Raw genomic sequence first — 22,667 nt, 5'->3', positions numbered from 1 at the left:
CAGTGGGTTTGCTTTATGTGCCGGGTCGATTAACCAGCGCCGCAGACAAGTGAAATACAAGAAAACATACACACAAGGGAACACATAAGAGAGACAAAGAAATACAAGACACGATAAATACGCTGAAATTGTATTAATATAATTAATTCTAATGTTCAATCAAATCAGCGAAACACATGGGCAGGGCAGCCCAGTGAACTACAGAGACTACATTACCCATAAGCCCTGTGGGCGACAACATTTTGACGTCATCGACTCGCGTCTTTTGTATTTTTATGAGACCAAAAACTACAAGAAAACGTAACGTAGCAGTCGTATTGTCAGGGTACATGCAATAATTCATGTACATTTTATGGAAAAAAAGATTCAACAAGGTAAATGCAGATAAGGCCCGTCCATGCTTCAACGTTCTTACAACACAGAAACAGACACATTTCAGAAAGACATTCTGAAATAAAATGTCTTTACATCCGTCTTAAACTGTTCAAACACGGTCTCCTCTTACACCATTCCCTTAATAATTATGTTGCGCAAGTATAATAATGTTTTAAAATACAAACGATATTTTCATCTTCCTTTTCAATGGGATTAAAACGTAACAAATGTATTTCTTTCCGATTTCAAGTCTTTCCGATAGCGCTTTGAGACTCAGCTCCGTGTATCTCTGTCGCCACCCAGTGGACATTTCTCGGAAGTGTCACCGCCCGCCGGAATTCGGAAAAGTCCCGGGACTGAAGCTGTGTGACTGGACAAGAGCCTGTCTCCCGCCTCCTGCTGAAATCTCAGCGCCGATTGGACAAAAGCTGCTCACAGTCCGGATCCAGTGGAAGGCTGATCCACTCCGGGTTTTCCTTAGCCGGCAGTCCGGATCCAGTGGAAGGCCGATCCACTCCGGGTTTTCCGTAGCCGGCAGTCCGGATCCAGTGGAAGGTCGATCCACTCCGGGTTTTCCGTAGCCGGCAGTCCGGATCCAGTGGAAGGCCGATCCACTCCGGGTTTTCCGTAGCCGGAAGTCCGGATCCAGTGGAAGGCCGATCCACTCCGGGTTTTCCGTAGCCGGCAGTCCGGATCCAGTGGAAGGTCGATCCACTCCGGGTTTTCCGTAGCCGGCAGTCCGGATCCAGTGGAAGGCCGATCCACTCCGGGTTTTCCGTAGCCGGCAGTCCGGATCCAGTGGAAGGTCGATCCACTCCGGGTTTTCCGTAGCCGGCAGTCCGGATCCAGTGGAAGGCCGATCCACTCCGGGTTTTCCGTAGCCGGAAGTCCGGATCCGGTGGAAAGGCTAATCCACTCCGGGTTTTCCGTAGCCGGAAGTCCGGGTCCGGTGCAAAGGCCGATCCACTCCGGGTTTTCCGTAGCCGGAAGTCCGGATCCGGTGGAAGGGCAGATCCACTCCGGGTTTTCCGTAGCCGGAAGTCCGGGTCCGGTGCAAAGGCCGATCCACTCCGGGTTTTCCGTAGCCGGAAGTCCGGGTCCGGTGCAAAGGCTGATCCACTCCGGGTTTTCCGTAGCCGGAAGTCCGGATCCTTTACGATGCACGCAAGACTACGTTACAGATCACCGGAGTACATTATACAGTCAAACAAAGATAAGGTACGCACAGCTTTCATGGTTTGGAGACGTTCCCTCGTGTGTATTTTGAATTATTCAAATGCGTGTCGCTTTAATTTGGAAGCGAAACATTTCAGTGCATGAGCTTACCTGTTATATTGGGCGAGATTTCACACGGATAATCAAACAAGAACGAGTTTGCCCTGGAATCCATTCCACTGCCCAACCTGAAAGCCAGAGCATGAGAACGGACGGATTGTATGGCGATTGTGGAGTTGCTCGACCACATCAAGTAGGCGAAAAGTACACTCTGCTACTACGACATACGGTCTAATTATTCAATTTTCGATTATTTCTCATTTTAGGCTATTTCTACATCTAATAACGAGCGAGTATAATGATTAAGCCAATGATACATTATATTTTAGATTCGGTTCAGCAGTATTGAGCAGTAAAATAACATCAATTTGTCTACAGGAAATGTCAGAATTAGAAGCCTTCTTTACACCATTTTGCCGATCTGTTCAGAGTGTTTTAACAACAGAACAAAACAAAAACAAACGTAAGGTTTCTGGGCTGCTTTGAGATAGACAATTATCATCTATATTACTTTTAAATCTATGCACACTGTGTATCTTTACCGGGTCGATTCAATGTACAATTTTGTACTGACGCCTTAACCTTATTATTCATACAAAATCTGTTTGACAATAGTCATGTTTGATTCCACTCACTTTCCCCAAAGAGGTGCTCCAAAATAGTTTGACAAGATATTGTGAGATTGCGAGAGGGATCTGAAGTATTTATTAGTACAAATATAACTAAATTGTTTTCCTTGTAGTCTAATAAAGGTTGTAAATTCTTCCATAGTTTCTGATGGGCTACTGTTAGTTTCTTAAAAGCATCAATACCTAGTTCCTGAATGATTAAATTAGGGAAACATACATCACCTACTTTGCTTAATTTTGTAAATAATGCTGTCGGTATCGGTATTAGATGCTCTAAACCCTGTAGCATTTAGGCCTCCTTCTGCCCGTGTTTGACAAATAGCAACCATGAATAAAGTTTTTTTTTTTATTTTACTAAGGTAGAGAACATAAAATCACAAAATCACCTTTTTGAAAATCTTAATACCAAGATATTTAATCACATCTTTTACATGTATATTACGTACGGAGCAGACACTTTTCAACAGCCACCAGTTCACTTTTCTGATATGTAAAGAAAGACCAGAAACAGAGGAAATGACTTGTAAACGCATTTAATTGCTTTGTCCACCTCTGTGTGCTTTCTCAGAGAGAGAGAGTTGTATCCTCAGCCAATTGGGAACACCTGTAATCTCTTTATCCTGTACTTGAATACCCTGAAACTATTTGTTATAGGGGTGTAAGCAGTGGGAAGAGGAGTGGGCTCGTGTCGAATTGCCTTACCCGTTCCCAATCTGCAGGAGGTCCCACGACGGCAGGTAGCTGCTCCAGTCGCTGGAGCTCAGTTCGCTGTCGAGGGAGGACGAGGGCTCTGGCTCGGGGGAATCACGGCTCCACAGCTCCTACCTGTTGCAGAGTGTTTCTGCCCTCCCGATGGCCTCTGTGTTTTAGAAGGATCTGTCTCTTTTCGCTTGCTTACACCACAGGTTTCATCGACGATAGTGTGTATCCTGAAGCAGTGAGTTATCGGTCTTATTTCTACTGAGAAACAGTTCAAGCACTCACAAAACAATAACCAGGAGACGGTGTATGAAAAAGAATTGTAAGACTTGCAGAGTAGATTTGAATAGACAGTGGACGTCACACTGCGTGCTTGAATATCAGAGATTCAATTCATTCTTTCCTGTAGGTTAACTTCCTGTTTGACATTGTTCCGCTGTCACTTCTTCACAAACTCATAACTCGCCGTGTTCAATTTTGTGTTGAGTTACAGGAACCTCAGCATCAGATGAAATCCTCTTCAGCGCCCCAGGGAGACTGGGGGACTTGCCAGATTTTCAGCTTTATCACTGGGTCCTTCGGCTCAGGGCTGTTGAGCAAAGTGCTCCCCTCTGCTGGAGAGCCACAGGGGCACTACAGAGCGGCCTCGTGTTCCCTGCTCCTGCCCGTGCCTGTGGACAGCCAGTGTGACCGCGCGCGAGACAAAGTAGTGCATTCGTGGTGTAAATACAGAATGTTCACTAGCTGACTGAGGAAAGTTACAGAGACGGGAGTATACGTTCTGAAATAATGTGAACCACTGTTACTACACACAGACAGACTACTTAAAAATCATGTGGCTTTTTAAGGTCATTTTGTCTGACTAAAGTACGTTAGATTTGTCACAGCAAAGAGTTTGAATACTTACAGAATGCAGCAGCTAGAATTGTTACTTGGAGCAGAAAGAATGACCACATAACCCCCATACTTCTCTCTCTTCATTGGCTTCCTCTCAGGTACAGGGCGGACTTCAAACTCTACTTACTTACAAGGCTCTCAGAGGTCAGGCACCTGTCCTGCCTCGCAGGGATGCTGCAGAGGAGAAATACTGTCTGTCATGGGCTGGGCACCATGTGAGTTGAATGCGGCATCAGTGCCATGGATCCAAGAGGGGCATCATGGATACAGCTGTCGTTTAGGAGGATTCTGCTGGTCTGCAGAGACCTGCATGGGGTACTGACATACAGATAACGTGATGGATGGATGGATTAATACCCGCATTCATTTCTTTCTTTTTTTTTAATGATATAATGTTAGCATGCCCAAAGGGGTTGGGCAGCCAGTTGACCTTGGACCCCTAGAGGATTTTATTCTCCTTACTGAGTCTTTGGTTCCTTTCCTCCATTGTCTTCAGTTCTGTATTCACAAAATGTATATTTACCTGCATTGTTAAGCGCCTTGGGGCAACCTTGTTGTGAAAGGCGCTATATGAAAATAAATTGAATTGAATGGAATGACAGAGTCACGGCTTTTCCAGTTTCCTCTCCTATTATCTTCTTTATCTGCACTCTAAAACACAGTGAAACCTTGAACCTTTCAACTGGACCACTGCCGTTCTACATCACAATGACTCTAACTAGGACGGAGACTTGAATGGGATGAAAAAGGAAAAGGCATTATTTGCAGGAAGAAATTAAACTGTTCCACCTGATCACTTGCTAAACAAAGTGATTCACTGGAGTGGAGGCGGTGAAAGCTTTGTGAATCAACTTACAAAAGGAAACATGTAAGAAACGTGGCTCCCATATTTAACCCTTGAAAAATCTATGAGTGTTATGTGGAGGTGAAAGTATTGTTCAATTATTCTAATAAAGCTCACTCAACTAAGACCCAGAAAAGTACCAGAGTATTCTCACCTAAGAGGAAATACTAACAAGTAGGATGCTAAAATGAAAAGCATTAAAAAGTGAATGATCTTCAGTAGCTGAAATGATTATTGAGCTCTGGGTCACAGTGCTCCTGAAAAAAAATCAAATTTCAGCAGACACCCAAGGACAGCAGGTGAGCACCATGCTGAGCCAGTGTATAAGTGTATGAATCACAGTTTCAAGGAGCTTTTTTCAGTTTCGTTCCACTGATGGGCCAACACGGGGGGAACTTCAGTCTTACTCGCCCTATTGCATTAAGAAACTGTACAACATTCTCCAATAAGAACTTGCGACCTCACCTAACGAAAAGCAATTTGCGTAGCAGGGAAAGACTGGACTCCCACTGGGGATTTTTGTTTTTCATCCCGATGGTGATGTGCACTATATAGAACGTTGCTGGACCCTCCTCGGGAAGCGTGCAGAGATCACATTAGATGTGTTGCTCAAGCTCTTTATTGTCACGTACAGTAAACCCAGCAGTGTGGTCAGTGCGGGATGTGTTCTGTCCTGACGGCAGGGTCAGCAGCCAGAGGAGACCTGAAACACAAGACGGAGAGGTAAGACATTGATTCCGACAGAGAGAGCTTTCACACCGGATTACTGACAAGAGGAGCAATAAGAGAAGAGTTGTAAAGACACGCCGAAGAGAATATTCTCATCTAAGAGGAAATATTAACAAGTAGGATGTTAAAATGAAAAGCATTAAAAACTGCATGATCTTCAGTAGTGAAATGATTACTGAGCTCTGGGTCACGGACAGCAGGGGAGTGAATGAGTTGTTTATTGTGTTTCCTGTGAATTATGTAGAATTCACAACGTGTTCCAATTGTACAGGAAAACCATTGAGAGCAGATTCACTTCTTCTGCACCAGAATGAATGATTTCCATCTTCACTCTAGGGTACTGTACTTTACAGCACTGTATTGTATTCTGCATATATGTCTGTTATGTACACATTTTCTTTCTCACTTTGTCTCTCTGTCCATTTGTATCAGTTTGTTGGAGAGCACCATCACACCAGCATCACAACATTTATTCTACTGCCTTATTAAGCAAATGTCTCTACTAAATTCTTTTTATATATAAAACATTTTTTGACATGATATACACAAATGGCTAATTATACTTTCTGATTATATTTCCATCTTAGAAATGAAGCATTTCTCTCCTGCAGTTTGAGGTTGTAAAATAGAAAACTGGATCACTCCAGGGCCGAATCTTCTCCCTCTCTTACACTCTCTTACATTCGTTCACGAATGATCACAAGAGCAAACACATAGACTGGCTTCTCACAAAGTGTGTCAATGACACAGTCCCGGTCAGCTTACTAAAGGACCCAGAAAATCACCACGGGCCAGTCTGAACAGTTTCACGGAATAGTCTGTTGACTTCTCTTTGATGTTTCATGTTACAAGAGCAAAACAATACTCACTGATTTGAGGATAATTGCGCCATCCCTCCAGCCTACTGAAATGAACCGTCAGATGCAGAAGCTGTCAGTGACTACAGGTCCTTGGGACTGGTCAGAGAAACCTGAGATGAGACAAACGTTGTGAGACCATTTATAAGCTTGTGACCTCAAATTAAACGGAAGTCAGACATTTTCAAAGGGGGCAACACTGCGGCACAGTGGTTAGCATCGCTGCCTCATAGCACCGGGGCCCTGGGTTTGATTCCAGGGGTGCTGTCTGTGTGGAGTCTGCATGTTTGTTTGCGCTGCAGGGGACACCTCACCCCCACAGACACAAACTCACACCACAGCCCGATTTTTCCACAACACAATCAACCCGCCAGTATCAGTTTGTGTTCAGTGCTGGGGAGGTGCCTTGTCCTTGCAGAACAAAAACAAGGTGATCAGGACTGACGGCAAGATTCAGGTATTCAAGTACCCAGTAAATCCAGGGCTCAAATGGGGGAACTGTTTCACGAGCTACACAATATCCTCACACACGATGACAGAGCCTTGGAAAACCGTGTGGAGAGTGAGGTGCTCGTACCCAGCCGGAGTTAAAAGACCACGCATTGAGCAGAGCAACTGAGCAAAAGCACACTATCGATCTATCCAACCCAGAAAAGCACACATCTCTGTGATACAGAGGCTAAGGCAACATGTGAGTAAAGGATTTTGAATCAGCAATTGTGCTGATGAGCCAGTCAGCAATTTTTCAGAAACAGCAAACATGTCGTCAGCCTCCAGGAGCTGCAGAAGATTGTGAGATATAAAGGAGTGAAACCAGGGCAGGAGAAACTGATTCCTCGTGTAGGAAGCTGAGGAAAACGATGCACACCCTGCAGACTGAAAGGAAGACAGCACAAACTATCGGTAATGTCAGCCTAGAAGAAAGTGTAGTGCAGTGTGTTGCAACTAAGTTTTTGTTCAATATTTGTTTTGTCTGAAAGAGACTATTTTGATTAGATACATGCGATACTATTTCTTTCTCATTCTCTGTCTTTTTATGTCTTATTTGGATCACACCATAAAGTTCATAACCCAGCCAGTTGCTTTGGCTCTGAAAGCATCCCTCAGCAGGGACAGCCCTGATCCCCAAACACAGGGCTGCACTTCCCACTGCCCGTCTGCTCTCTGCCCAGTGGAAGTAGCGTTTCTGCCCCGCAGCTGTGTGAGAGAAGATGACCTGAGAGCACTAACCCACCTCTGGAGAGGGAAGAGTCTCAGCTGGAAGGGAGGAGGAGCTGCCGGGCTGCCGCAGACAAGGCGCCGCTGAAATGATAGAGAAATCTTTTAGAATCAAACGTCACCTGGCTCAGTGATTAAGCTGTAGTACATGATCACATTATATTATTAAAACATGCAGACTGCCATTTCCATTCTGTACAAACAAAGGGTTTTCCATTGTAGAAAACACCACTGCAAATCGAAAGCGGAGTGCACTGGGACTGCAGTCCAGAGAAACCCATCATGTTACAAGAACTGGAGGCCATTTCACACCAAAACTGTACAATAGGATTCTTTCTGCACACCCAGTACTGGGGGCTGTGTCAGAGGCTCCTCACCGTTCTGTGATGATTTAAGACGTTGAATCGGGCAGGAGGCAGGCGCTCTTCGGGAGCTCTCGTCCCGTGCTATAACTCGGACCACGCGATGGCACAATTGCTTCCTACATACAAACAGAAACTTCAAACAACAAAACCCAACAAGAAATCTGTGCACACTTGGACTCCTGCTGCAGCTGAGGAGCTGTCACGCACACACCTCCTGTGTGGGTAGTGTTGGCCGTAGGACGTGTTGTTCACAGAGAGAAAAAATACACCATAGCAAGTCAGCACTCAAACAAACCAAAAGGCCAGTTTTATTGAAGTTGACGCAGCTGGCCACACAAACACTCACTGGGTCTCTTCACCAGGTATCCACACAGACAGCACCCCAGGAACAGGACCCATGAGAACAGGGGCAGAGCATGCAGACTCCACACAGACAGCACCCCAGGAAACCGAACCCATGAGAACAGGGGAAGAGCATGCAGACTCCACACAGACAGCACCCCAGGAAACCAGACCCATGAGAACAGGGGCAGAGCATGCAGACTCCACACAGACAGCACCCCAGGAACAGGACCCATGAGAACAGGGGCAGAGCATGCAGACTCCACACAGACAGCACCCCAGGAACAGGACCCATGACAACAGGGGCAGAGCATGCAGACTCCACACAGACAGCACCCCAGGAACAGGACCCATGACAACAGGGGCAGAGCATGCAGACTCCACACAGACAGCACCCCAGGAACAGGACCCATGAGAACAGGGGCAGAGCATGCAGACTCCAGACAGACAGCACCCCAGGAACAGGACCCATGAGAACAGGGGCAGAGCATGCAGACTCCACACAGACAGCACCCCAGGAAACTGAACCCATGAGAACAGGGGCAGGGCATGCAGACTCCATACAGACAGCACCCCAGGAAACCAGACCCATGAGAACAGGGGCAGAGCATGCAGACTTCACACAGACAGCACCCCAGGAAACCAGACCCATGAGAACAGGGGCAGAGCATGCAGACTCCACACAGACAGCAGCCCAGGTAACACACCCCAGCAGGAGGAGGCGCCGACGGACTCGCTCATGGTGCAGTGAGCCCAGCGGTGTGAGGCTGGTGTCCAGCGCTGATGTGTCCCTGATAGTCCTGTCCCACAGCCTGCGAGTCACCGTTTCTTCCACAAAATACTCCAGCCAGCGCTTTTTAGACTAAAGTTTCTTAAGTTTCTGTTTTTCTCGCAGATTAGATTAAAAAAGCCGCCTGTTGACCTGCTGGAGGTCAGACCCGCTCCGGCAACAACTAGTGCAGCTCCGTTGCCCCGGCAACCACGTTTTATTTAACAAAGTAAAATAAACACCGGAGAAAAGTTTGCAAACAAGACAAGAGAGCTCAGAAACCCACAGACACGACGGCAGTGGGTTTTGTTTCTGTGTCGAGTTGATAAACCAGGCAGGACGAGCGCTGCAAACACACTAGAGTACACATAACACAATCAGGGGTACACAAGACTCCTGCTTTTTACACAAACAGGTTCAACAGGTCAATAAAGAGCAGGTCGGCACAGCTGTCATGATGTCTCATTTACAAAGAGTCTGAAGATTTGCTCGTCTCTTCCCAGAGCAGCTTCACTCCGGAGAGCAAGGAACAGCTCCTGCCGAGTCTGTCTTGTAAGACAGACATAGAAATCCGCGACACGGTAAATACACTGACATTGTATAATTAATTCTGATGCTCAATCAAATCTGCGGAACACGTGCGGAGCGCAGTCCAGAGCACTATAGAGACTACATTTCCCACAAGCCCTGTGGCGACTTCCTTTTGACGTAATCGATTCGCGTCTTTTTATTTTTAATTATAACAACAATACATGCCATAAAAACAAGAATACATATAACACAGAGTATAGTCAGGGGTACATACGATAATACATGTACATGTTATGGAAAAAGATTAAACAAGTAATCTTGTTTAATAGTAAACAAAAGCAGATGAGGTCCGTACATGTTTCAAATTGTCTGTACAGACGCATTTACATCCGTTTTAAAGTGTTTAAACATGGGTCTCCTCTCACAGCATTTCGTTAATTATTATGAAGTATCATATTTTTTTAAATACAAACGATATTTTCATATTACTTTCAATAGGTTTAAAATGTAGTATTATTTTACTTCTTTAAAAGTAATGTCAATATTAGTTTCCTTCTTTACGTTATCTTTCAGAGTTGCTGTCACAAACGTCACAGTTATCATCTGTATTGATTTTCAATCTCTGCACAACGAGGATCTGTACAGAGGCGCTATTGGACTCGCCGCCATAGACTCGTGTATCTCTGTCGCCGCCCAGTGGACATTTCTCGAAAGTGCAGTTCTTTTTAACTTTTTATGGTAGCAATAAAAATAGATACAATACAAACAAGAGTATATTTATAGCACATCAATAATACCATCAGGGGTACATAGTATAATATATTTACACTTCTGAAAAAAAGATTAAACCAGGTTAATAAAGATAAGGGCTGATATAGTCTGTAAATACACTTTTACATCTATTTAAAATGTTCTAACGAAGCTGCCTGAGGAAAGAACTTACTGTTTTGATTACATGAATCAGAGATTGTGACTCTGCCTTTAGCTTCCCATTCCTTCCAAACAATTTCAATTTCACACCTCTGGTTGTGCCAGAGGGTCCTCAGTGGAAGAGATACCAGGGTCCCCAGCACTGCTGTCACCTCTTCTGTACTCCTCCTATGCTAACAGCTGTGTATCTACTGCTGACTCCGTGAAAGGAATCAAGACTCCAGATGATCCCACCCAAATAAAAGAAAAATTCTGGAGTGGAAGGAGGTCTCTGCTTTAGTCGGCTGGTGCCGTGAAAACAACCTCTAACTCTGTATAACTCCAACTGCCTGTGTCTCAGGAAGCCCTGGTCCGTTTGTAATGGAAAACCATTGAGAGCACTAGAATGACTGATTTCCATCTTCACTCTAGGTCACTGTGCTGAACAGCACATTACTGTATTCTGCATATGATATGTCTGTTATTTACACCTTTTCTTTCTCACTTTGTCTCTCTGTCCGTTTGGATCAGGTATTTGGAGAGCACCACCACACCAGCCAAACTACCCAAACAGTTGCTTAGGCACTCAAGTGGACTTGATCAAATTAAACTTTCCAACCTAAACAGGAAAATGACAGTTTAAATGGATTCTACTGCCTTATTAATCATATTTCTCTTCTAAATTCTTTTAAAATAAAAACAAATATTTCTGACATGATACACACAAATAGCTATTTTTATACTTTCTGGTTATATTTCAATCTTATAAATGAAGCATTTCTTTCCTGCGGTTTGAGGTTGTTAAAGAGAAAGACCCCATACTATCACAACCCCCTTTACAGGCTGGTGAAAGAGGTGAAATGAGGTAGCGGAGGTGTAATTGAGTCGGACAGCAAACTCTCACCTGCTGCTTGCCAGGACAGGAATCTTACAAAGGTCCACTCCTCCCAGGAGGGTCACAGTAACAATGATGATGAGTAACACGAATGATTACAGTTCAGGGCCCCAGCACTGCCACCCACTAAAATAAACATGACACACAAGAGAACCCACAAGACAGTCATGGAAATCCATGACACGGTAAACACGCTGAAATGGTACAATATAATTAATTCTGATGTTCAATCAAATCACCGAAACACGTGGGCAGTGCGGGCCAGAGAACTACAGAAACTACATTACCCATACGCCCTGTGGGCGACTTCCTTCTGACGTCATCGACTCGCGCCTTTTGAATGTTATTTTAATTTTGGGTTTTTTGTATTTATTTTGTATTTTGTATCCATGTACAATACATTCATTCATTCATTCATTACTCTTGTTTGCAATGCAATGTATTCTTTGCATTTTTTGCTGTTGAAAATGCTTAAATATATTTAAAATTAAAATAACGTATTAATACGAACATTACTAACGGTATTTTAATTAAAAAAACTTTCGGTGAAATTTTGCTGAATGACCACCAAGCGGCGCCATTGGCACATTATTGTAAGAATAATCATTTCTAAGAAATTTTCCAGTTTAATTCCACGGACCGGCCATCAGAGGGGCACTTTACTCGTCCTGCTGCTTCTGTTGAATTAATAATTGCTTAAATTATTGTCTGGTTAAATTGTCTGGTGGTAAGTATTTGTAATATAGGATTGCTCATGTCTGATCTGGAACACGAGATGGAAGTTTAATATGTGTGATTCACTGAGGTGGAGGGGTGGGAAATGACTGAAAGAAGTCTTGCCATGCTGTATTATTAATAGTAGTAGCAGTATTGTCATATTAACACAAATCCTCAGACTCACTAACATCTCCAATAGAACGACAATCTCACACATCAAATATTAGAGGACCCTTCCTTTATACCTAAAAGCTTTCAGTTGTTGGACAATGAAAAGAGTGCTTGCAGGAATCTAATTACTGTTGTTATAAACTCATTACAAGCTAATTGTCTCATTTCTTTTTTTTCTTTCTTCTCTTTTCAGCAGCAAATAAACCCATTACTTGATCCCTTACATTTCAAAACGCTCTGTATCAAACCAACAAATCGTTCATAAATTTAAACCATGTTTTTGAGAAACTAGCCTTAAAATCAAAATGACTACATTCATATGAAACACACTCAGAAACAATATCAAATGGTTTCATACAGAGTGCAGAAACAACTGAAGAGAACTACCAGAACTAAAACAACACCACACCACTCTGAGCTGCGCCTCAGATACTGTGAGATGGTTAGACACTAAATGCACACCCTAAAGAAGATAGGCACATACACAAACAGACAACTCTCAGACCACAAAAGGCCTGTAGCCAAGACACAGTCAACAACGCTTGACCCAACTGCAGCTCAGACCTGCAGCAAAGCCTGCTCAAACTCCTCAACCTCGACCTGACGGCCGGCTGTTTCCCTGAGGCCTGGAATCAAGGACTGATCACGCCCGTCTGTAAGAATGGAGACAGACTCGACCCCAACAGATACCGGGGCTTCAGTCTTGAATATCTGATAACCGGCCCTCCTTACTGAGCACAATGTCCTGCATTAGAGTCAGACTGGCTTCCTACCAAACCGCCACACATCCCATCACATTCACACCTGGGCTCTGATGGCCCATCTGGACCCAGAACAGCAGAGCCTGGCACTGCTGGAGCAGCACTGTCAGACCCGGGCACTGCCAGCCCATCTGGACCCAGAACAGCAGAGCCTGGCACTGCTGGAGCAGGACTGTCAGACCTGGGCACTGCCAGTCAATCTGGACCCAGAACAGCAGAGCCTGGCACTGCCAGCCCATCTGGACCCAGAACAGCAGAGCCTGGCACTGCTGGAGCAGGACTGTCACACCTGGGCACTGCCAGTCAATCTGGACAAGACCAGAGTTATGGTTTTCCAGGAGAAAGCCAGACCTCAGGGAAACGGGTACAAATTCACACTGAACAACAACACATTGGAGCACACATCCAGCTACACATATCTCGGTCTCACCATCAGCTCTTCTGGGAGTTTTGACCTGACAGTGAAGTCACTGAGGGAGAAGGCACTCAGGGCTTTCTACGCAATAAGAAGGAGGCTCTTCAATGTCAACCCACCAACAAGAATTTCGCTCCAAATATCTGAAAGTGTAATCCAACCCATTGCCCTATACGGCAGTGAAGTGTGGGGTCCCCTCACAGACCAGGAGTACACTCTGTAGAAACTCTAATCAATCTGTAGAAACATCCGCCTTGCGCAGAGAAAAACAGCTAACAGCGAGTGCAGGGCTGAATTAGGCCAGTACCCACTATTGGTAAACATACAGAACAGAGTAATCAGACACTTGTTACACCTGAGAAACAGAGGCCACAATTCATACCACCACTAGGCCCTGCTGATCCCAGAGTACAGCTGGTGTTGACACCAGTCAGTCTCAGGACAGCACAGCTACAGCAACACCAATCACAATCATCCAAATGCGGAGGGGACTGCAGTCCAGAGAAACCCAGCATTTGACAAGGACTGGAGGCCATTTCGCACCACAACTGTAGAACAGGATTCTTTCTGCACACCCAGTACTGGGGGCCGTGTCGGAGGCTCCTCACCAGAAGAGACTTGCATTCCTGTTGGCTCCTCTCATTCTGTGATGATTTTAGACGTCGAATCGGGCAGGAGGCAGGCGCTCTTCGGGAGCTCTCGTCCCGTGCTATAACTCGGACCACGCAATGGCACAATTGCTTCCTACATACAAACAGAAACTTCAAACAACAAACCCCAACAAGAAATCTGTGCACACTTGGACTCCTGCTGCAGCTGAGGAGCTGTCACGCACACACCTCCTGTGTGGGTTGTGTTGGCCGTAGGACGTGTTGTTCACAGAGAGAAAAAATACACCATAGCAAGTCAGCACTCAAACAAACCAAAAGGCCAGTTTTATTGAAGTTGACGCAGCTGGCCACACAAACACTCACTGCGTCTCTTCACCAGGTATCAGAAACAAAATAAAGGAACAATCTTTTTATCATATCCACTCGCACCTTGCTCTCATTTCCAGACTCCTAACTCACCACTCCCAACAAACCCCAGTGCTCACAACACCCTTTAAATTGGATTTGGCCCGTACCACTATGGATACAATAGGTGTAAAACAGAAAATTCAAAAGACAAACAACACATAGCACAGCAGTCCGGACTACTTGGACACACAAATACATGAAACCCTTAACAATTCACAGGACAGACATTCAGCAGATCGGCTATACCTAGTTGCCATTTTTCGCAATAACATTAGGCTCTGATAACCTCCCCTCTCAGCATTCCAGCAATGTTATGTTCCTCTAGCTAAGCTTCAGGCATATAACCAGTCCCTATCTGTTTGCAACCTTTTGACCTTTCTGAGGATCCCTCGGAACAAATAGACACCGGAGTCTCCTCTCATGCAGTGCTGTTAAGACTTAAGCTAGTGGCATCCTACACTATGCTTTGTTCCTTTAGGACCATTTCTCTAAAAACAGTTCTCTACCTTTTGTTTCCCCTCCTGTCCACAGCTGGAACAACTGTTTGCTAACAAAGACTGTTTATCTGTCTGGAAAGGTCTCCAAACTGTTACCAATTACAAAAGAAAATCCCCTCAGATACATCTTGATCACTCTCTACCAGATAACACATTTTACAGCAGGCCAGAAACACAAAGGATCTCCAACGACCTTGTCCATGGCAGTCTCGCAACTCGTCCAAATAATTCACATCCTGGGGATGAGCTATTGTCCCCCACTCAACTGGAGTGCCACACCCACTCACACTCAATCTCTCACGAAGACTTGACGCCGTTTACAAGCCTTGAGAATGCCCTGTGAAGCAAAGAACAGGATGTGTTAAGGCTATTCAAAAAGCAAAACTGTAAAAAGGCAGCAGGACCTGACTGTGTATCTCCAGCCACACTACAGCCCTGTGCTGGCCAACTCGCTCCAATCTTTACAGACGTTTTTAAGCAATCATTGTCCCAGTGCACAGTGCCAGACTGCTTCAAATCTTCTGTTATTGTTCCTGTTCCAAAAAAGGACACAAGAACCTGCCTTAATGCCTACAGACCCGTCGCACTAACGTCAGAACTGGCGCGTCTTCCCAACACGTTCGTGTCAGAGTGAGGTGACCCCTCAAACAAGAATTATTTCCTGCCTCATATATGACTACGGCACCTAGCAATGCAACAGGTTCTGTTGATCTCCCAGATCCACCAATGCCCACACAGACCAGCGACAAGCATGTGTATCGTATAAGTGACCTTTTTATTTTCTATCCACATTCACCATCAGCCAAAGACACAACGAAAACAGCAGCAACAAAAGGTCCTTCCAAGGGTCATAATGAATCCAGAGGGACGGCAGTCTTTTCTGTCAAGTACCGAAGAGTGGCCACTCGAACGATTCTTCTTCGTACCTGTAAAGTCTTTGATGGCCCCAGTGAACGAGAGGCCGGTCCCATTTCCCCAGACTCCGTTCAGGTTCCACTAGAAATCCTCCCGCAAACTGTATTCCATTCCCCTCAGTTTGGAGCGGCTAGCCGGGCCGGTTTCTCGCTCCTTGCCTTCAGGTATTAAAAGTCTCTGTACAGTACCTCTGTTCCGATGCCACTGTCTCCCGTGGTCGTCCATCGGTCCTTGCCTCCGTGAACTCGCGCGCCGCAGCTTCCCTTGTGCTGCCTGTGTCGTCTCCCAGGTCTGGTGGGAATCGGGAGCGACACTGTTCTACAAACCTTTCATTGAAAGGGTTTTCAAACACTGTCCCACTTGCTGGTTTGGCAACATCAGTAGCTGGAATTGAATATGCAGCCATTAGTCTGCCTGGCAAAAAACAACCGGTCTCTCCAGTGGTCTGCATACAAGTGAACACACAAACCCCATACTATTAAAACCCCTTTAGGGCACAGTCACACCACAACACAATCAACCTGACAGACTCACCAACACTGGACTGCAGAAGCGGCAGGAAACCCTTGAGAACATGAGCAGAGCATGCAAACTCCACACAGACAGCACTCCAGGAAACCAGACACATGAGAACATGTGCAGAGCATGTGCGCCGTCTCTCAGCCTTTCACCTCCACATGCAGATCAGGACGCGACCGGAGACTCCTCACTCCTGCAGGAGGAGGCGCCGACGGACTCGCTCAGCCCAGCGCTTACATTTCCCCGACAGTCCTGTCACACAGCCTGCGACTCACCGCTTCTTCCTTTTCTTCCGCAAAATGTCCACAAAATACTCCAGCCAGCGCCTTTTAGACTAAAGTTTCGGCTTTGCTCGCTGATTAGATTACAAAAGCCGACTGTTTACCTCCTAGAGGTCAGCTCGCAACAACTTCTGCAGCACCGTTTCCCCGGCAACCACGTTTTATTGACAAAGTAAAATAAACACAGGAGAAAAGTTTGCAAACAAGACGGGAGCTAAGAAACACGAGGACAGTGGGTTTGCTTTATGTGCCGGGTCGATTAACCAGCGCCGCAGACAAGTGAAATACAAGAAAACATACACACAAGGGAACACATAAGAGAGACAAAGAAATACAAGACACGATAAATACGCTGAAATTGTATTAATATAATTAATTCTAATGTTCAATCAAATCAGCGAAACACATGGGCAGGGCAGCCCAGTGAACTACAGAGACTACATTACCCATAAGCCCTGTGGGCGACAACATTTTGACGTCATCGACTCGCGTCTTTTGTATTTTTATGAGACCAAAAACTACAAGAAAACGTAACGTAGCAGTCGTATTGTCAGGGTACATGCAATAATTCATGTACATTTTATGGAAAAAAAGATTCAACAAGGTAAATGCAGATAAGGCCCGTCCATGCTTCAACGTTCTTACAACACAGAAACAGACACATTTCAGAAAGACATTCTGAAATAAAATGTCTTTACATCCGTCTTAAACTGTTCAAACACGGTCTCCTCTTACACCATTCCCTTAATAATTATGTTGCGCAAGTATAATAATGTTTTAAAATACAAACGATATTTTCATCTTCCTTTTCAATGGGATTAAAACGTAACAAATGTATTTCTTTCCGATTTCAAGTCTTTCCGATAGCGCTTTGAGACTCAGCTCCGTGTATCTCTGTCGCCACCCAGTGGACGTTTCTCGGAAGTGTCACCGCCCGCCGGAATTCGGAAAAGTCCCGGGACTGAAGCTGTGTGACTGGACAAGAGCCTGTCTCCCGCCTCCTGCTGAAATCTCAGCGCCGATTGGACAAAAGCTGCTCACAGTCCGGATCCAGTAGAAGGCTGATCCACTCCGGGTTTTCCTTAGCCGGCAGTCCGGATCCAGTGGAAGGCCGATCCACTCCGGGTTTTCCGTAGCCGGCAGTCCGGATCCAGTGGAAGGCCGATCCACTCCGGGTTTTCCGTAGCCGGCAGTCCGGATCCAGTGGAAGGCCGATCCACTCCGGGTTTTCCGTAGCCGGCAGTCCGGATCCAGTTGAAGGCCGATCCACTCCGGGTTTTCCGTAGCCGGCAGTCCGGATCCAGTGGAAGGCCGATCCACTCCGGGTTTTCCGTAGCCGGAAGTCCGGATCCGGTGGAAAGGCCAATCCACTCCGGGTTTTCCGTAGCCGGAAGTCCGGGTCCGGTGGAAAGGCCGATCCACTCCGGGTTTTCCGTAGCCGGAAGTCCGGGTCCGGTGCAAAGGCCGATCCACTCCGGGTTTTCCGTAGCCGGAAGTCCGGGTCCGGTGCAAAGGCTGATCCACTCCGGGTTTTCCGTAGCCGGAAGTCCGGATCCTTTACGATGCACGCAAGACTACGTTACAGATCACCGGAGTACATTATACAGTCAAACAAAGATAAGGTACGCACAGCTTTCATGGTTTGGAGACGTTCCCTCGTGTGTATTTTGAATTATTCAAATGCGTGTCGCTTTAATTTGGAAGCGAAACATTTCAGTGCATGAGCTTACCTGTTATATTGGGCGAGATTTCACACGGATAATCAAACAAGAACGAGTTTGCCCTGGAATCCATTCCACTGCCCAACCTGAAAGTCAGAGCATGAGAACGGACGGATTGTATGGCGATTGTGGAGTTGCTCGACCACATCAAGTAGGCGAAAAGTACACTCTGCTACTACGACATACGGTCTAATTATTCAATTTTCGATTATTTCTCATTTTAGGCTATTTCTACATCTAATAACGAGCGAGTATAATGATTAAGCCAATGATACATTATATTTTAGATTCGGTTCAGCAGTATTGAGCAGTAAAATAACATCAATTTGTCTACAGGAAATGTCAGAATTAGAAGCCTTCTTTACACCATTTTGCCGATCTGTTCAGAGTGTTTTAACAACAGAACAAAACAAAAACAAACGTAAGGTTTCTGGGCTGCTTTGAGATAGACAATTATCATCTATATTACTTTTAAATCTATGCACACTGTGTATCTTTACCGGGTCGATTCAATGTACAATTTTGTACTGACGCCTTAACCTTATTATTCATACAAAATCTGTTTGACAATAGTCATGTTTGATTCCACTCACTTTCCCCAAAGAGGTGCTCCAAAATAGTTTGACAAGATATTGTGAGATTGCGAGAGGGATCTGAAGTATTTATTAGTACAAGTATAACTAAATTGTTTTCCTTGTAGTCTAATAAAGGTTGTAAATTCTTCCATAGTTTCTGATGGGCTACTGTTAGTTTCTTAAAAGCATCAATACCTAGTTCCTGAATGATTAAATTAGGGAAACATACATCACCTACTTTGCTTAATTTTGTAAATAATGCTGTCGGTATCGGTATTAGATGCTCTAAACCCTGTAGCATTTAGGCCTCCTTCTGCCCGTGTTTGACAAATAGCAACCATGAATAAAGTTTTTTTTTTTATTTTACTAAGGTAGAGAACATAAAATCACAAAATCACCTTTTTGAAAATCTTAATACCAAGATATTTAATCACATCTTTTACATGTATATTACGTACGGAGCAGACACTTTCCAACAGCCACCAGTTCACTTTTCTGATATGTAAAGAAAGACCAGAAACAGAGGAAATGACTTGTAAACGCATTTAATTGCTTTGTCCACCTCTGTGTGCTTTCTCAGAGAGAGAGTTGTATCCTCAGCCAATTGGGAACACCTGTAATCTCTTTATCCTGTACTTGAATACCCTGAAACTATTTGTTATAGGGGTGTAAGCAGTGGGAAGAGGAGTGGGCTCGTGTCGAATTGCCTTACCCGTTCCCAATCTGCAGGAGGTCCCACGACGGCAGGTAGCTGCTCCAGTCGCTGGAGCTCAGTTCGCTGTCGAGGGAGGACGAGGGCTCTGGCTCGGGGGAATCACGGCTCCACAGCTCCTACCTGTTGCAGAGTGTTTCTGCCCTCCCGATGGCCTCTGTGTTTTAGAAGGATCTGTCTCTTTTCTTTTGCTTACACCACAGGTTTCATCGACGATAGTGTGCATCCTGAAGCAGTGAGTTATCGGTCTTATTTCTACTGAGAAACAGTTCAAGCACTCACAAAACAATAACCAGGAGACGGTGTATGAAAAAGAATTGTAAGACTTGCAGAGTAGATTTGAATAGACAGTGGACGTCACACTGCGTGCTTGAATATCAGAGATTCAATTCATTCTTTCCTGTAGGTTAACTTCCTGTTTGACATTGTTCCGCTGTCACTTCTTCACAAACTCATAACTCGCCGTGTTCAATTTTGTGTTGAGTTACAGGAACCTCAGCATCAGATGAAATCCTCTTCAGCGCCCCAGGGAGACTGGGGGACTTGCCAGATTTTCAGCTTTATCACTGGGTCCTTTGGCTCAGGGCTGTTGAGCAAAGTGCTCCCCTCTGCTGGAGAGCCACAGGGGCACTACAGAGCGGCCTCGTGTTCCCTGCTCCTGCCCGTGCCTGTGGACAGCCAGTGTGACTGCGCGCGAGACAAAGTAGTGCATTCGTGGTGTAAATACAGAATGTTCACTAGCTGACTGAGGAAAGTTACAGAGACGGGAGTATACGTTCTGAAATAATGTGAACCACTGTTACTACACACAGACAGACTACTTAAAAATCATGTGGCTTTTTAAGGTCGTTTTGTCTGCCTAAAGTACGTTAGATTTGTCACAGCAAAGAGTTTGAATACTTACAGAATGCAGCAGCTAGAATTGTTACTTGGAGCAGAAAGAATGACCACATAACCCCCATACTTCTCTCTCTTCATTGGCTTCCTCTCAGGTACAGGGCGGACTTCAAACTCTACTTACTTACAAGGCTCTCAGAGGTCAGGCACCTGTCCTGCCTCGCAGGGATGCTGCAGAGGAGAAATACTGTCTGTCATGGGCTGGGCACCATGTGAGTTGAATGCGGCATCAGTGCCATGGATCCAAGAGGGGCATCATGGATACAGCTGTCGTTTAGGAGGATTCTGCTGGTCTGCAGAGACCTGCATGGGGTACTGACATACAGACGACGTGATGGATGGATGGATTAATACCCGCATTCATTTCTTTCTTTTTTTTTAATGATATAATGTTAGCATGCCCAAAGGGGTTGGGCAGCCAGTTGACCTTGGACCCCTAGAGGATTTTATTCTCCTTACTGAGTCTTTGGTTCCTTTCCTCCATTGTCTTCAGTTCTGTATTCACAAAATGTATATTTACCTGCATTGTTAAGCGCCTTGGGGCAACCTTGTTGTGAAAGGTGCTATATGAAAATAAATTGAATTGAATGGAATGACAGAGTCACGGCTTTTCCAGTTTCCTCTCCTATTATCTTCTTTATCTGCACTCTAAAACACAGTGAATCCTTGAACCTTTCAACTGGACCACTGCCGTTCTACATCAAAATGACTTTAACTAGGACGGAGACTTGAATGGGATGAAAAAGGAAAAGGCATTATTTGCAGGAAGAAATTAAACTGTTCCACCTGAGCACTTGCTAAACAAAGTGATTCACTGGAGTGGAGGCGGTGAAAGCTTTGTGAATCAACTTACAAAAGGAAACATGTAAGAAACGTGGCTCCCATATTTAACCCTTGAAAAATCTATGAGTGTTATGTGGAGGTGAAAGTATTGTTCAATTATTCTAATAAAGCTCACTCAACTAAGACCCAGAAAAGTACCAGAGTATTCTCACCTAAGAGGAAATACTAACAAGTAGGATGTTAAAATGAAAAGCATTAAAAACTGAATGATCTTCAGTAGCTGAAATGATTATTGAGCTCTGGGTCACAGTGCTCCTGAAAAAAAATCAAATTTCAGCAGACACCCAAGGACAGCAGGTGAGCACCATGCTGAGCCAGTGTATAAGTGTATGAATCACAGTTTCAAGGAGCTTTTTTCAGTTTCGTTCCACTGATGGGCCAACACGGGGGGAACTTCAGTCTTACTCGCCCTATTGCATTAAGAAACTGTACAACATTCTCCAATAAGAACTTGCGACCTCACCTAACGAAAAGCAATTTGCGTAGCAGGGAAAGACTGGACTCCCACTGGGGATTTTTGTTTTTCATCCCGATGGTGATGTGCACTATATAGAACGTTGCTGGACCCTCCTCGGGAAGCGTGCAGAGATCACATTAGATGTGTTGCTCAAGCTCTTTATTGTCACGTACAGTAAACCCAGCAGTGTGGTCAGTGCGGGATGTGTTCTGTCCTGACGGCAGGGTCAGCAGCCAGAGGAGACCTGAAACACAAGACGGAGAGGTAAGACATTGATTCCGACAGAGAGAGCTTTCACACCGGATTACTGACAAGAGGAGCAATAAGAGAAGAGTTGTAAAGACACGCCGAAGAGAATATTCTCATCTAAGAGGAAATATTAACAAGTAGGATGTTAAAATGAAAAGCATTAAAAACTGCATGATCTTCAGTAGTGAAATGATTACTGAGCTCTGGGTCACGGACAGCAGGGGAGTGAATGAGTTGTTTATTGTGTTTCCTGTGAATTATGTAGAATTCACAACGTGTTCCAATTGTACAGGAAAACCATTGAGAGCAGATTCACTTCTTCTGCACCAGAATGAATGATTTCCATCTTCACTCTAGGGTACTGTACTTTACAGCACTGTATTGTATTCTGCATATATGTCTGTTATGTACACATTTTCTTTCTCACTTTGTCTCTCTGTCCATTTGTATCAGTTTGTTGGAGAGCACCATCACACCAGCATCACAACATTTATTCTACTGCCTTATTAAGCAAATGTCTCTACTAAATTCTTTTTATATATAAAACATTTTTTGACATGATATACACAAATGGCTAATTATAC

General features: G+C 44.9%; 1 protein-coding gene and 2 long non-coding RNA genes across 2 annotated transcripts; 1 reads left to right on the top strand and 2 right to left on the bottom strand.

The window, feature by feature from the left end:
* LOC148642291 (uncharacterized) overlaps positions 1-22,667 on the bottom strand; it is a 151,748-nt gene that overhangs the window by 79,840 nt on the left and 49,241 nt on the right.
* Positions 1,606-21,127, top strand: LOC148642297 (uncharacterized). The gene is made up of 2 exons (XR_015929526.1): positions 1,606-3,184; positions 19,841-21,127. It is a non-coding gene; the product is annotated as an uncharacterized LOC148642297 (long non-coding RNA).
* On the bottom strand, positions 5,321-16,321 carry LOC148642298 (uncharacterized). The gene is made up of 3 exons (XR_015929527.1): positions 16,156-16,321; positions 6,318-6,418; positions 5,321-5,422 (listed from the first exon to the last, which is right to left on the bottom strand). It is a non-coding gene; the product is annotated as an uncharacterized LOC148642298 (long non-coding RNA).

This window comes from Lepisosteus platostomus, chromosome 23 (assembly GCF_059453375.1).
Source record: "Lepisosteus platostomus isolate fLepPlt1 chromosome 23, fLepPlt1.hap1, whole genome shotgun sequence".
NCBI lineage: Eukaryota > Metazoa > Chordata > Actinopteri > Semionotiformes > Lepisosteidae > Lepisosteus > Lepisosteus platostomus.
This window is presented reverse-complemented; position numbering and strand designations above follow the sequence as displayed.